Genomic DNA, 11953 nt, shown 5'->3' with positions numbered 1-11953 from the left:
GGGGGGGTGGCGGCACAGACGCTGCATTTCTAGCAAGTGCCCAAGAGATGCTACTGGTGGTCAGTGGCTCCTACTTGGAGTAGCAAGGCCCTAGAGCTGGTATCTCGACCTAAAAGAGTAAGGGAACGTTGGACCATATTTAAATTGTGGATGGCTTTTATTCATCAATGTCACTTCAATAAATTGAATTTTAAAAAAAGTCATAAGTTGGGGAAGGCTTCCTTCAAACTAGATGCAGAGAAATTGATCAACAGCCAACAAAGCCACAAAGAACATTCTAAATGCAAATGACAAGGAACGGGAGTCTGAGGTTAGCAGTGATGAGTTACATCCTTCCTCTGGCTTGGAAGGCCCCAGTGAGTGGAAAACGTTTGGGACAAGTCAAGATGCTGGGAGGAAAACAAGGGACATGGAGGAGGAAGAAGGCAGATAAGGACAGGGAGAGACAAAACAAAAGTGGCTTTGTGGTAAGAAAGAGAGCACGTCCTGATAATATTGTGGGAGCAAAATGTAAAGAACATTCACCGTGGTGAAGATGAAAGAGGAGGCCAGGGCTCTGATAAACGCCTACAGAAGCTCTTTTTGTACAGGTGAGCGGTTCAGTGCCCCACGGGCCTATCTAATCCCCAACGATCCCACCTCATCAGACATCATTTTAAACGCTTTCTCTTGGAAAGCCAACTAGCCAGTTGTCGAATACACAAAGTTCAGGTGGAAAGCAAAACAGGATTTGCTTACCAGAGATTCAATTTTCAATGTACAGCTACATTTGCTGGAACACAGCCATTCTGTAAAGGAAGAACAACCGCAAACAGTCTGCTGAGATCAGTGTTCCAAAGGTAACGACAGCAAAGCACGTTGCGATGGACAGTAGTGATGGAATAAACATCAAGGGGAAAGAGAAGGAAACAAAAATATATTGCGATTGTCATATGAGAAGCTAATGCTATTATTTTGTTGTTGTTGTTCATACTATTTTTAAAAAAAAACTATATTGGGGAACACTTTATTTTTTTCAGGATCTATCAGCTCCAAGTCAAGTCATTGCCTTCAATCTAGTTGTGGAGGGCGCAGCTCACTGGTCCATGTGGGGATTGAACTGGCAACCCTGGTGTTACAAGCACTGCGTTCTAATCACTTGAGCCAGCTGGCTGCCCCAACACTATTATTTTTAAATAAATATTCAATGACTAAGAACGGAGTGGCAAATAAACACGCAAGCCTGAACTACTAAGGCTACCTCGCTGGTGAGGTAAATTAAGTCAAGGAAGGTGTTCTAACATAAATTCACATTCTGTGCTTTTTTGGATGTACATGTAAACCTAAGTGATTCTACATTTCTTCATGGTAAGAAACAATTATTCTTACATTTACATGTCTAGAGACATTTCTCTATCATTGTTGATAATGAGAAATGCCAGCATTTCAGTTGGAGTCACCTTATCCTATATACTAGTATTTGGACCTTTTAGCTCAAAAAAAGAAAAGGTGTTTTTTGAACACAAATTCCCAGCACCCAAAAAGGAATGTAATAATTTTGAGACTCAGTGCTTAGCTGTGTAGTTGAGGTCAATTGACAAACACTCAAGGCTGATTCTTTTACACAAATCTACTTTCTTTGGAGTGGCTTTAAAAGTACACACACATGGGCCGGCTGAGTGGCGTGATGGTTAAGAACTGGCTTGGGACGCCAGAGGGCCCCGGTTCGGATCCCACATATGAGGGCCAGTGACACTGCCCTCCACAGCTAAGATGCTGAACAACAGCTCAACCTGGAGCTGGGCTGCCTTGAGTTGCCGGCGACGGCATGGGCTGCAGCCCCTGTGGCAGTGGGTTGCCATGGGCTACCATGTGTAGCCAGCAGCCAGCGTGAGCGGCCAGCAGCCACAGTGAGCGGACGTCCAGAAGCCGGCGACTGATGTGCCTCGCCCGGGAAGAGCGCAATGATGGTGCCAACTTGGGTCAGAGAAGCAATGTCCTCCACAACTAGGCTGAAGAACAAAAAACGACAGCAACTTGTCTGTTCCCCTCCCCCCAATTCCCCAGCACTGTTCCCATCCCCCCAATTCCCCAATAAAAATCTTTAAAAAAAAAAGTCGGTAAGTCCATTTCAATTTGAAATTATGTCTTGAATGCATAAATCCTCTTAACTATTGCCTACTAAAACTAACAAACTGATACCATCACCAATTCTTGCTGGGGGAAGAGGTGACAGGGAGGAGAGAAGGATTCCTCTTTCTGGGGAGACAACAGAGAGAGCGGTACAGATCACTGTTAGAATTACTGGAAAGAGGTCAGAATCTTGAGCTTGGGAGGTTAAAAAGCAGGAGGGACCATTTTCTGAAGTTCAATGTACAGTGTTAATAGTCGACTAAGAGGCAAGATGCAAAGAAAGAGTTGAAATCATACTTTGAACTCCAAGGGATAAGCATGAGTCCCTGTGACATGTTGGCTCCTTGCCAGGCACAACCGGAGGTCAGGATTCCTGTGGCAGCACTGGTTTGGAAGAGTTTCCAGGGAAAGCCAGTGGGCGATGGAGGAGTGGGACTTTGAGAGGGAGACCAAGCATGGATTTGCTTGGTCTGATCCTGTGGAGTGGACAAAAATGCTCAGGATTGGCAACAAAGCTTTAGGAGGGTAAAAAGTTGCTGTCTTCTACCTTGGCATGAACCCCCTTTCTCTGCCTCTTGGGGTATCAATTCAGTAGCTCTGCAACTATTCTATACGATGAACGGGTTCTGAACCTGGGCTCAGAACCCAAAGAGCCTGGTTCTGTCACTGGGCAGTGACTTCACCTGATGAAACAGGAGCGTCTGCATTCTGAAGGAACCATGCCCTTTCTGGTAAAAAACAACAGCAGTTCAGACATTGAGAAACAGTACCCACGAGTACGACTGGAGCTTGGCGACTTCAGAGAGTGAGCCTGTGAGCTCACTCATGCCACAGGCAGCAAGACGGAGCGTGGAAAGGAGAGAGGTGGGGGGGGGGTGTCCTGAGAAGAGGAAGGAAACGAAACTAACATTAATAATAGGATCCGACTGCCTCCCATGAGCTGGCAGCAGCATTGGGTACTTCATGTCTTGCTTAACTCTCACCTCCACCCTTGTGGCTCATCTTTTTTCTGTCTGGTCTGTGTATAAGGCACTAAAGGAGGTGAGGAAACTGAGGTCATGGAGGGGAACCTGAGATTCATTTCTCTGTCCCCATGAGTGTCTACGAACTAGTCAGACCAAGGATATGCACCTTCTCGCCCCACCATCTTGAAGCAACAAAGAGTCCATGTTTGACAAGTTGGAGGCAGGTCACAGATGGCCATATCTGATGCCACGTAGATGCACTTTCGGGGCGGCCGGTTAGCTCAGTGAGTTAGAGCGCAGTGCTCATAACACCAAGGTTGCCGGTTCGATTCCCACATGGGCCACTGAGCTGCGCCCTCCACAACTAGATGGAAACAACTACTTGATTTGGAGCTTATGGGTCCTGGAAAAATACAGTGTTCCCCAATTAAAAAAATAAAAAAGAATTAAAAAAAAATAACTGCACTTTCAAGTGTGTGTGTGTGTGTGTATGTGGCAGGTGACTAGGATAGACATTTTTATCCTATTTACACATTACTTATTTCAAACTGTGTTGAAATCTTATTTCCTTTTGTAGCACACTGCACTAATATATATATATATATATATATTTTTTTTTTAAGCTGAGCCATCCTGCCACCTGTTGGCAGCTCAGCATCTGCTCAGCTTGGGCCGGGAATCGAACCGCTGTTGCTCAGAGCTCAAACTCTTGAGCGAGCTCTTAACCAACTGAGCCACACACTACACTAATATAGTAAAAAGAGGTGATAATTATTTCTGGGAGGGCTACGTGCTCCGCAGTCCTCATCCACACGAGACATATCTAACAAATCTCACATATGTAACAGAGAGGACTGACTCTGCTTGTTAACCACAGACTTTGAAATAACTGCCTCGCGGGTACTCGACAGGCCGTGATAAGGGAATAGGAAATTCATATTAACCTCAAGGGCTTGACTTGTGGTTAGAACTACAGCAGGCTGGTTAGATAACATAACCTAACGTCAACCAGGTCGTGCACACCACAGAGATATTTGTCTGACACAAAAGGTACAGCATACATCCCATATCAGAAGGACTGAAAGGTGCTTGTATAGGAAATGTGGGCGTGTTAATCCTCTGAGGGGAATCTGACAGTTCAAATGGAAGGGCTTTCCCCCCACAAGTCTCTGGGGCTCATTGTGTTGCATAAAGTAAACTGTGTGTGTAACCCGTTTCTCACACGTGTGTCATTTCTTCAGTCTATCACAGTGGCCAGAAAACATGTTCTTAAGGGACCAGATAGTTAATATTCTAGCCTTTGCAAGCCACACGCTCTCCATCGCCATTACCCAGCTCTGCCACGGGAGCCCCAAAGTAGCCATAGGCAGTAGGTACATGAATGGGTGTGGCGTTGTACCAATAAAGCTTTATTTACAAAAACAGCCAGCTGTCAGGCCATAATTTGCCAACCCCTGGTCTTTTGTATACAACTAAGCAAAACAAAATGATAATAAAATGGAAATATGTATGGGCTTTTGTAACGTGTATTTCCCATATTTTTAAAGAGTACCTGACTCTGCTTTAGCAAATAAGAGAAATTATGTGAAGAAGCAAAGGAGCTTGTAAGACATTTCAGATGTAGAAAAAAGTAGAACGTTTGTGGGCTATACATAGATACAGAGGGATGGAGGGACCCAGAGTCTCCAGATATTAGCAAGGTCTTAAATTGGCCATCATCACGCACACCCATCCTGGCCACTAACGTCCTCTGAGAAACACAGCTAACACCCATGATTACCCAGCAGGTTAATGAGCGAGCCACAGCTGTAGCCAGGCACGCTGGTCCCAGTGTCTGAAAGAGCAGTGGTATGGACTCCAGGTATCTTTCACCTGCTGACCCACCTTGCTCACCTTCAGCTGTGGTCCCCCTAACCGCACAATCAGCAGGGCAGCCTGCCGTGGAAGAGGGTCAGAGACAGGTAGAGATAGCAAAAGAAGAGAGAAGACATGTGCACGTCATGGGATACAAGGTGAAGGCAGCATGGCTGTTTTGCCCAGTTGGCATCATGCTCTAAATGCATCCACCTACCCCACCTTTTCCCCTTTTTCTCAGAGCTTTAAGTTGGCTTACTCAGCAGTGTGATGTGAGCATCTTAATTTGGTCTCACAGGTAGCCTGCCCAGTTACAAACTTGGTGGCTCGCTTCAAACCAGTGATTCCCCGCAGGGCTTTGCATCCTAAAGCCCACCTTGTGAAGAGTCAATCAGGAAAGGAAAACTTCCCTGTGAGAAACCTGGAAGTCACTTCCTTACCCTTGTGATCAAGGTGACTGTCACCAGTGACCAGCCATGTAGATATCAGCTACCCCCGATGTAGTGAGCATGCTCAGAAGGCAACATGACCTCTGCGTGTTCTTCCCCTGAACCCATAACCCCGTCCAATCATGACAAAAACATCAATTTGTAGAATTGGGGGACATGGTACAAAATACCTGAGCAGCCCTCCGCGAAACTGTCCAGGTCACGAAAAGCAAGGAAAGACAGAGAAAATCCCAGGACCCAGACAACACGACAGCTAAGTGCAAAATGGGCTCCTGAGACAGAAAGAGAAAGAACCTCAGTGCACAAACTGGGGAAATCCATATAAAGTCGGGAGTTGAGTGACTAGGAATGTACTGATGTTCATTTCTTAGTTTCGACAAACGCACCATAGCTGTGAAGGATATGAACATTAGGGGAAACTGGGTACAAGGTCTCTCTCTCTCTCTCTCTCTCTCTCTCTCTCTCTCTCGCTCGCTCTCTCTCAGCTATCACCACACCTTTTCCGTAAATCTAAAATTATTCCCCCAAAAAATAAAATTTATTTTTCAAACAGTCAATCATACACTATTTCCCGTGGCCCTGCCGCAGTGTGTATCATTATGCAAAAGTAAAAAAAATTATCATCCTCAATTGGATTTTTAGAAACTTCCTGTGTGTGCCTGGAAGAAATCAGCCCGTTGCAGTGAAAAATTCTCCAGCCGTTCAGACGGTCGTCCTCTGCTGCTTCCTGTTATTCCTACTGCTAGTCAAATACTTCTACATTCCTTGAAGTTCAGTCAAATAGATTCCATTGAAACAAGTATTTTGGCCAGCGGCCAGTGAAGGAATTTCCCTTATCCGAATCAGCAGCCCTCCTAGAAGCCACCGCTGTTTCCAGGGCCCCTCCTTATCCCAGCACCCGAATTATTATTTCAGCTCTAAGGGTGCACAGATGGTCCTTTCTCCTTGTGTGTGTGCATGTGGCTGAGCTTCTGCTGCAGGGTGAGAGGGAGAGAATAAAAGAACCTTTATTGAGCTCCTGCAGCTCGCAGACTCCCCTGGTTAGGTCATTTTATTCCAGAGGTCTCAAAGGGTGCTGCTCTTGAGTGGGTTAAAAATGCAAGTTCACCATGCTTTCTCTGAGAGCCCTGGACAAATATCTCTATTTGTTTTTCTCTCTCTCTCTCAAAGTGTGGAGCTAGAAAGGCATTCCACAATCACACAAGTGACATCAGTGAAGCAGCAAAAGCTTCACCCTGCATTGGGGAAAAGCAGTTTGTTGGAGGGTATGTCACTGAAACCTCATGTTAAGAAATTTTATTGGGGGCCAGCCGAGTGGCTCAGTTGGCTAAGAGCATGAGCTCTGAGCAACAGGGTTGCTGGTTCGAATCCTACCTGGGCACCTTAAGCTGAGCAGCTGCAAGCTGCCAATGGGAGGCCGGATAGCTCAGTGTGCAACAACGTTGCCAGTTCAACTCCCCGCATGGGATAGTGGGCTGTGCCCCACCCCACCCCCACCCTGCAACTAGACTGAAAGCAGCAACTGGACTTAGAGCTGAGCTTGTGCCCTCCACAACTAAGACTGAAGGACAACAACTTGACTTGGAGCTGATAGGTCCTGGAAAAACACAATGTTCCCCTTCCCCAATTCCCCAACACTGTTCCCCTCCCCAATTCCCTAGTGAAAGTCTTAAAAAAAATTTATTGGGGAACAGTGTGTTTTTCCAGGACCCATCAGCTCCAAGTCAAGTAATTGTCTTCAATCTAGTTGCGGAGGGTGCAGCTCAGCTGCCCATGTGGGGATCAAACCGGTAACTCAGGTGTTATGAGCACTGTGCTCTAATCGAGCTAACAGGCCACCCCCAGAATTATTTTTTTATGTTTGAAGTTACTTGTGTGGGTTGGCTTGCCCCAGCACCCCCTGGACGATATATGGGACTCAGGTATGGTGTTTCTATCCTGTGGTTTAGTTGGCAAAACTATCCTCAAGTTACAAACCAGTCACTGGGACCTAGAAGGTAGCTGAGGTTTGAAAAAACATTTTCTCCAGATATAATGTAACAAAGGAAGGTAAGGTTCTCAGGTTGGCCTCAAAGGGCCTGTCTTCTCCGGATCCCAAACCCTGCCCCTGGGCTGAGCTATGATCTCTGATCCCAGGTGTGTGCTCTTGAGGGTGCTGGGCAGGGCCCAGTCACCTGGCTGCTTTTTTACCCCTCTTTTCCTCCCCTCTCATCAAGTCTCCCTAATTTTGAAACAGGGATTAAGCTGTTGGTCTCAGCCCTCCCAGAACCCCTTGCCTTTCTTTATAAAGCACAAGGCTCCACCTCATACCAGGGACCCCAGGGGGAGATTGCTGATCTAGACCTGGCCACCTGGCTGCCTGGCCAGGAAGCCACTTGGGCCTGGAGACCCTGATGACATCTAAAGAACAACAATGAGGACAACAGTCATTTACCCTCCCATGACTCTTTCCCCCAAGAAAACTGTTTTGTCTCTTGCAAAGAAGTCGCCACCATTTAAAATCCTTGCGTGGATCAGTGAGTGGGACGCTGCTAACTCAAGTAGTGAAGTCCTAGGTCACACCTGGGTTTGTGGTTTTAAGCTGCTAACTTTGGGAGTCATGTGCTATGCAGGTATTCTGGAAAATGAGATGCTCATCTTCCCCTCCCCTCAAGTATCTTTAGGAGAGTGGAGCTTGAGGGTGGGACAAGCTTTCCCCAAGCACCCTCTGAGGGTAGGCAGATAAGCAGCCTGTTTGGCAGCATGTCTAAGCAATTATAATAGAATTAGCAGCCTGAGTGGTGGGACTCTAGCCACAGTTCTTCCAAACTGACAGGACAAGTCCCATTAGGTGTCTTGGAGCTGTTTAGAGTGGTTTCCATCTGGATAGCTGCGGAAAACTGACGAACATTCTCCAAAGACTATAGGTCCCAATCCTTGGAACCTGTAACTGTTCCCTTATGTGGAAAAAGGATCTTTGCACATGTGATTAAATTCAGCATTTTGTGATGAAGAGATTGTCCTTGATTCTCCAGGTGGGCCCTAGAGGCAAGGCAGTCCAAGTGTCTGTGTTAGAGAGCGGCAGCAGGAGCCTGGACCCAGACAGAAGAGAAGGCGGTCTGACCACAGAGGCAGAGATTGGAGAGATGTGGTCACAAACCCAGGAACTCCAGCAGTCACCAGAAATTAGAAGGGGGAGAGACAGATTCTGTCCTACAGCCTCCAGAGGGGGTATGGCCCTGCTGCAGACCGGACTGACCATGACTTCATACTTCTGTCCTCTAAGAAGGAAACCATTTCTCTTGTTGTAAGCAGTTTATGGTAATTTGTGACAACAGCCCTAGGAAATGATCATGATATCCCAAAGGCATCTCAGTTTTCAATGTGCCCAAACAGAAACTCAGGATTGCCTCCCCTCACCTGTCCTTGGGCCACCAATTTCCATTTATCAGCCACTCAACTCAATGACTTCAGCTGGGAAGCCAGTAGCTTTCGACCCCCCAACTCCCATCACACACATCACACACACACACCCTGCGAACAGGGAGTGAAGGCTCAAAGACAGATTCAAAATGAACTGGACTGGGACTCCTGCACTCATTACTAAGATTTCTGCCTTCTAGTCCTCATGCTTTCAACTTCCCCACAGCGAACATTCCTTCAATCACAGGGCCCCACTTCCTCTTGGCCTTCAAGATAATAGCTCAGTCATTCAGGTCCTTGGATGTGCTTTGAAATACTTGAGGAAAAAAAAGTGGGCAGGGATGAAACAAAAAGGGGCTCTACTTGGGTGCCTATTTGACATTTCCACAATACAAGATGAAAACAAAATTACACCTCTGGTTGTCTTAACTCCCTTCTCTTTGTCTCCTGCTGAAGCTTTTACTGTTAAAAGTCGGTTGGCACTTGATGGTGCTCGTTTCATGGCGGTTCCATCTTTTTTTTTTTTCTTCACAATTAGAGTTAATGTTTCATATTTCCTGCGTCCTTTACATTCCTTGGTGACCTCTCCCCAGTATGGGGCGAGGAAAAAATGCTCGAGAAATGGGTGTTCATTGGCTACTTTACAAAAAAACAAACACTGAAAAACAGCCAAAAGCTTTCTAAAACTATATTTTAAAATATAAACTTTTTAAAATAGTAGCTCCAGCTAAGCACTCCCTCTTTTTAAGTACTGCTGGTTTGAAGTTAGGTATTGTGCCACACACACACACACACACACACACACACACATATATAAAGTATATATTATATATATATATATTTTTCCATAGAGAGGATTAGCAGCTATTGATTAAATGTGATGGTTCAATTTGCCTTTCACTGATTAATTCATTCACTATTGGTAAAAATTTACACTAAAAAAAAATATTTTTAGGGGGCTGGCTGTGTGGCACGTTGGTTAGGAGTTGGCTTGGGACGCCAGCTCTGAGCAGCAGAGCCCCAGTTTGGATCCCACATGAGGGCTAGTGACGCTGCACCCTCTACAGCTACGAAGGTGAACAACAGCTCAATCTGGAGCTGGGCTGCTGTGAGCCCAATGGCCTGTGAGCGACTGCCTCACCCAGGAAGAATGCAATGATAATACTAACATGGGCCAGTGAAGCAACATCCTCCACAACTAGTGAAGAACAAAAGGACAGCAACTTGTCTATTCCCCTTCCCTGATTCCCCAATGCTGTTCCCTCCCCAAATTCCCCAATAAAAATAAAAAAAACCCCAAAACGGACAAAATGATATTTAGTAAGGATGGATGTAAATTTGCCCCTAAGTTTAAGGAATGAACAGTGTAACCCTTTCAAGTGACAGATGGGAAATCTGATTATACAGTGAACAAAAAAATGTTAAGATGGCTTTGGCTGCGATTTACAAACAACGAAGTCATTGTCTTTGCTCTAATGAGTCTAGTGACCGGAATTTCAGTGCCTGAGAAAAAGTGAGATTTAAGTCAGTATCGCCCTGTGGTAGGGGGAGCCAAGGGGCTTCCAAAAACTCTAGGTACATGGAGATGGTCTTGTATCTTGCGGCTTATCAGATCTATCCACTTATTAAGCTTTTTATTTGGAGATAATTATAGATTCATTGTAGCTGTGAGAAATAACACAGGGGCGTCCTTTGCACCCTGCAACCCGCCTCTCCCACTGGTAACATCTTGCAAAATTACAGCACAATGTCACAGCCAGGATATTCACATTGATACAATCCACCACGTGTATTCAGGTTCCCCCAGTGTTCATGCACTAGTGTGTGTTTAGTTCTGTGCAATTTAATCAGTCTTTGCAGATTTGTGTGACCAGCATAATCTATCAGCGGTTCTCAACCGTCCTAATGCCGCGACCCCTTAATACAGTTCCTCATGTTGTTGTGACCCCCAACCATAAAATTATTTTCGTTGCTACTCTATAATTTTGCTACTGTTACGAATCGTAAGGTAAATATCTTTTTGTTTTCCAATGGTCTTAGGTGACCCCTGTGAAAGGGTCGTTCGACCCTCAAAGCAGTTGCGACGAGGTGGATACTTACAGGTACACTCCTTATGTCTCCATTTAAAATGGGAGAAAATGGGCTCATTCCTCTAACTAGAGGCACTCTGGACACTGTAGCTCAGAAGTAACCCATGGGGCAGAAACCACTACCCATGACAGGTGCCCAGGGGCGTCTGCACTCTTATTTCAATTGCACGGATGAGACACAGAGATCAGGCACAGTATGCACTTGACCCTGAAGAAACAGACTAGAGTTGAAGTTCCTGGTCCTGAAAGCCCAGACGAGGGCCCAGGGACTCGACTGGGTCCTGTGCTGTCCCGTCTATGCAAGGACTCTTGTCCTTGCCTCTTACTCCCAGCAGGAGTAAGAAGTACCAGGATGGAGCTGCTTTGAGGAAACAGGTGTACATCAGCGTCCAGCTACGTACCACCAGCAGCAATAATTTATTTTTTTTTGAAAAGCATGCAAATAGCTGTCAAAGCAGATATATTCTTACTCCAGACTTTTATGGAAATTGAAAAGGGTCAGGTATAGATAGCACACTTTTCCAGCCCACACACATTCAATTCAATAGCTCCAGCTCACCAGCTCCCCTCTGTCGGGGCACTAAGGGATGCAGCTGTGGGACACTGTGAAAGTGCGAAACGGGTTTCAATGGACTTTCTGGGCTGGAACTAGGCGAAGGGCTGACAAAGGGCCATTCCTCCAGCGTGGGGACAAGTCTAGCGCCCTCGCCTCCTGCCCGCCTTCCCGAGCAGTCACCTGAGGGCCAGCGCTGGGGCCCAGGCTGCGGGGGGCGCACGGGCCGGGGCCAGGACCGGGGACTGTGGGCGCGCCCGGGGGGCTCCCGGGACCCGCTGTCCCCGCGGGAACTGGCGGGCGCGGCGCAGGCCCGCGGGCCCCGTCCACTTCCGGCCTCACCTGCACGGCCCGCGCCAACAAAGGCGAGCGCGCTCCAAGATGGAGACGTCGGGAGCTCCGGCCGCCGCGGGCCCGGCCCGCCCCGCCCCGCGCGGGCGCTTCCGCCGCCTCACCTGCGGCGTCTCGGGCTCCCGGGCGGGGAGGGGACGCGCCCCAAGCCTCCCAGGGCCGCGGGCCCCCGCGCGG

This window comes from Hipposideros armiger, unplaced genomic scaffold (genome assembly GCF_001890085.2).
Source record: "Hipposideros armiger isolate ML-2016 unplaced genomic scaffold, ASM189008v1 scaffold_155, whole genome shotgun sequence".
Taxonomy (NCBI): domain Eukaryota; kingdom Metazoa; phylum Chordata; class Mammalia; order Chiroptera; family Hipposideridae; genus Hipposideros; species Hipposideros armiger.
This window is presented reverse-complemented; position numbering follows the sequence as displayed.